Genomic DNA, 5,062 nt, shown 5'->3' with positions numbered 1-5,062 from the left:
TGTCTAGGAGAACGGCCGCATCACTGTGCAGAGGGGCACAGGTTAGGAGTGGGCCCGAGGAAGCCTCACTAAGTACATTGATTTTGACAAAGTGTGTGGAAAGTCCTACTTTCAAGTAGATGTACATTTGTAAATAAATAAATACCATCATTAAGGAGCACTTTGGTGGGGGGATTTCGGAGTAGCCTGGAGGGAGGAGCTTCCCAGCAGAGCACCTCTGGTGATGCAGACCTGTGCTGGAGGCGATTGTCACAACAGGCCGCAAAGACCTGTGTTTGATGCTGTAATGATGGAGACTTCAGAGTGGCTGTTGCAAGGAACAGTAACAGGTTCATTTGAATTTAAAGAAGATTCTCAGGAAAGAATTTACATTACCGGGGCTGGAATATAGCTCAGCAGCATAAGCGCCTGCCTGGTAAGTGCAAGGTCCCAAGTTTCATCTGCAGTACCACAAAATTAATTTAGGTTGCCATCTTAGGAGGTTGAGTGGGATGAAAAAGACTTACATGAGAAAGATCAGGTTCAGACAACAGTGCTTCCTGGTGAGGCAAGCTTGGGTGCTCACACTTCTCACAACCGTGGTTTCCTAATCCATGAGTTGGAGTTGATGAGATCCATTTCTTAGGACTCTGTAAGGTTCAGATGAAACCATGCATTGAAAACAGAGATTGGAACAAGCTAAGTGCTCAAAACTGGATCATTTTCTCTATCCCTGATGAACAATTTCAGATTCAGACTATTAACTCCCTAAGAAGAAATGGAGCTCGCTTACATGTGTATACAAATCCATGTTTTCAATTCTCTCTCTCTCTTGTTTTTTTCTTTTTTGCAGAACTGGGGATTGAACTCAAGCCCTTGTGCTTGCCAGGGAAGCACTTATTCTACTGAGCCATCTCTCCAGCCCCTCAATTCTCAGTCTTGTTTGTGCTAGGCACGCAGAGCACACTCCACTCAACAGAACCTGAGATGCCACTAGAGACAAGTTAAATCCATCTTTAAAGAGGATAAAGATGTAATAAATATATCTGTAGAACTCAGCAGATATGAAGAACAATTTTGAATTTCACTAAGAGTGTGTCTCACTGTTCCAGGCTTTACAATGAAAACATTCACAGTTGACCATCATTGAATGATTTATTAGACTATAAAAATGATGCAAAGTGATACGTCATTTTTCATTTCAAGGTTTGGTTGCCATCTTGAATCAAAATGGTACGACTCTTTTTTTTTGCATTGGCTTATCTTTTAAAAATATTTATGGTTTTTAATAAAAGCTTATCTGTGAGTGCCTTCCAGTTAGAAACATGAGCAGACAGTTCCCTGAACCACAATAAATGCATTATGTAATGTGTGCAAAAGATTTTTAAAAATCACATATTTCTTCTCTGAGCTATTTATGTCTGCAGTCTGGCATAATTTTGACTTTACACATGCATCATATAAACATAAAGTATGTTTTTTCATAGTGTAATGGATCATTGGAAAGTAATGAATTTTCTTGTTTGTAAAAACTGAAGGGCAGTGTTTAGAAGAAGCCTGCTGAGTTCATTCTGAAACAGATACTTCTAGTGTTTTTACTGTCTGTCATCCTTCTGTATTTGATGATCCTTCTAGTCTTTGGAGGTTGAAGGTGATACAGAAACTACTTGGCTTATACTGAACCCATAGACAAGTATACCTGGGCAAGTCTCTATTTCTTTCTAACAAATGTGAAATGTTTACTTTTTTGAATAGAGATACAGGAAAGATACTGCTGTGTGGAAGAGTCTATCCTGGAGGAATGACTTGCTACACTCAGCTACAGAATCTCCTTTCTATCTCTTTCAGAATAATAAGCCCTAGTCCCAGGCTCTCTGGCCATGAAAAAGAAAAAAAATATGTATAATTATGAGAACTGCCATAAAACAGGCCTTGTTCCCATCTTTCACTAAGAGTTCTCCTATTAATGATTATACCAATGAATATTCATTTGGGATATTGAGAGCTAGATTACTCTACTTAATCTAGAATTTGAATTCAAGTTTTAAGCTTCCAAATACTGTTCTGTCAACTGCTGAGCTCACTAGTGATGCATCCTCTGACCAGTAGAGTTGGCTCTGATTTAAATTACTTTCGAACAGATGAGACTGTATAGGAATATTTCAGGTCTGAAACATGGCATTTTGCCCAAGTCCCCAAAAGACTTATATGTATTTCACTATGCAAAATACATTTATCCCATCTCTAAACTTTTATTATTATTATTTTTTTTTTGGTATTTAGTGCAGGATGTACATGGTCTCACTACACAGATTGAACTTGTAGTGATTCTTCTGTTTTCAGCTTCCCAAGAGCTGGGATTACAACATGCACCACCATACCCAGTATCAATCACTGTCTCAGCCCACCCCAGGGACAGGGCTGCCATGGCAGCCTGGGGATCAAACCTTTGCCCTCTGAGACTGCGTAAGCAGGCACTTTAACACACTGAGCTATTTAGCCGGCCCTTCTAAACTCTTTTAATGGTTCTAGACTTGTTGAAAACTTCATGTCTCAAACATTTTTTAAGACTCAAGGCAAACCTTGAACTGTGAGCCCCTTTAAAAATCAAAAAGGTTAAATGCTGTTGACATAAATTGGATAGAGTAAACACTGCAATTCCAAAAGAAAAAAACATAGGAAGATAGAAATAAGTGGGACCAAAACAAGTTAGAAAGCCTACAAGAACAAAATTTAAATTCTCTATGTTTGTGTCCAACACCTGGAGCAAAAATGTGAGCGCCAAAAGACTTGGGCAGTTCTGCCCTGTGGGATTACTGTTTAAGCCCTCATGCGGGCCTTTAGGATGGCTTTGTTCACTGCCAAAGGCTTTTATAATCACATGTTACATGTTCTTATCTTCAAATTCTGGGGTCTCTACTGCACCTTTGACTTCTTTCTCACATCTTCACATACTGCCGTCTCAGAAAAACGTTGCCTAACTTCCCAGACTTTCTTCAGAAATCTAAGTGGAAGTCTCCCAAACTCTACACTTTTGCATTCTGCCTATAAAATCAGTAGCAAGTAGATGACACCAAAGTCTGCTGCCTTTTCTTTTCTTTCTTTTTTCAATAATTTTATTGAGAAAGAAGCAGCAATGAGAAAGTTTCAAAACAGGTTAGTAGGACAGTTATAATAATTAATGCATTGCATATTGTTGTCTTTGTAGTAGTTATTCATAGTACAAGATGCAGACATGATATCTTGTCTGGACACTTAGTTCAAAACTTTCTTTTCATTGAACTAAGAGAAAGTAGCTGTATATTTATGCTATTGATCCTGTTATCCAGCAAGACAAAATTACTTTGTTAATATTCTTAATCATAAAATCTTAGTATTTCATATAGAAAATTAAAACTGTGCAGAATATATCAAAACCACGTATTCCCTTAGGAAAAGATTCTTAAAAGTTTGAGAATTTTGCTGCCCTTTTCTAAAAAAAGCCATCAATAGCATTACAAGAAGTTGTCATATACTTCTCCAGCTTTTCTTTGTGTTATGTGGAGACAATTTTCTACCTGCGTCAATACATTTGCATGACATGGATTTTCAAGGCTGCATGGACTTTCTCCTTCAAATGCACTAGGAATCATGGGTCTCTTGCCCTGCATTTACCCTGCACTTTGATGTCTGAAAGGCTGATGGAGATTCTGCGCATTTTCTCTGTGGGTCCCTCATTACTGCTCCACAAAGCTTTGAAGGGCACTAGATGAGACAACTATGCCGCATCCTCACCACTTTTAAAAACAGGATTAAAAATAAACAGAAAAACAACTTTACTTTTTCTATTAGTACCTGTTTGCATTACAATATATTCCCATTCCTTGTATGGAATTGGTACAAGTACACAATGCACCTTAATTCCTTTTATCATTCCTTTCTTTCCCCTCCCTCCAGCTTCCCAATATTTTAAATAATGTGTATTATTCCTTTTATATTTATACTCTTCATAACTAATGTTAAATCTATTTTCTCCTGAGGACTCCCAAAGATTTTATGCATGATTTCAGACACTGTCTTTCTTACCAATTCTGAGAGGTAGGGTTGTCACTATCTCCCTGTGCCAGACAAGAGTAGTGAGGAAAGGGATGATTTACGCCATACCATATAGCCAGTACCTGGGGAAATAGATGTTCACTGGAGAAGAATCTTAGTAACTGAGCTACAAAGAGGTAACAATTAAAATCCTCATCACTTTTCAGCATTTGCAGTGCATTCTTGTACACACTGATGCATGCGGATCATCAGCCCTTGCTTTCAGAGTCTCTACTTCCTACCTTGTTTCTATTGTAGCGCTTCTGGCCTCCTGAGATGAAGTCCTAATCAATGTCATAACTGGGAAGGGTGTTCACATATTAGTCTGCTCTTCCAACTCTATCTACCATCCTAGACTTAATAAGTAATTGAAGTGTGTATTGAGGCTTATTCTTTGGAAATACATAGTCTGTATATTTTATTCTGTTGTAATTGCTGTCTTATGTAGCACTTCTACTAAAGCAAAACCCTCTCTGTGTATCAGGCACTTCATGCTGAAACACATTCATAAGAGCAGAGAGACCCTGCTGAGGGCCTCACCTAGGAAAGACCTCTGTGGTCTTCTTAAATGTTCCTCCTGGGTCAGAACGTCCAGAAAAGTCCTCTTCCAGGAGGGGTGCTCAGTGTGACCTTCTCCTGGGCTTCAGGATTTCTGCTCAGTATGTCCTCACAAGTCTGCTAGATTGGGCAGTAGGTCTAGGACAGAGATAATTGGCCTTAAATGTCACAATGCATTTGCAAAAGTTAATAAATTCTAAAAGTACTCAAAATGGCACCAAAGTCCCAGTAAAATGACATCAACTTTCTTTTTTTGAACAAATCCCAGGCTCTCTCATAGCAATTCTTTTTTTTTCCATACATTGATTTATTTGCAGAGCTTTGTGAAGAACTTCAGAAAGCTGAGCTCAAGGAATATGTAGTGTAGCCTAGCAGTGAGTGGGAGCAGCACTGATATGAATTCCATCCTGTCCTACCCCGCAGTTTTGCCCTGGATGGTTCATGACTACTG

The sequence above is a fragment of the Octodon degus genome, unplaced genomic scaffold (assembly GCF_000260255.1).
Source record: "Octodon degus isolate 3935 unplaced genomic scaffold, OctDeg1.0 scaffold00031, whole genome shotgun sequence".
Lineage (NCBI taxonomy): Eukaryota > Metazoa > Chordata > Mammalia > Rodentia > Octodontidae > Octodon > Octodon degus.
The sequence above is the reverse complement of the archived record's forward strand: the minus strand, read 5'-3'. Positions refer to the sequence as shown.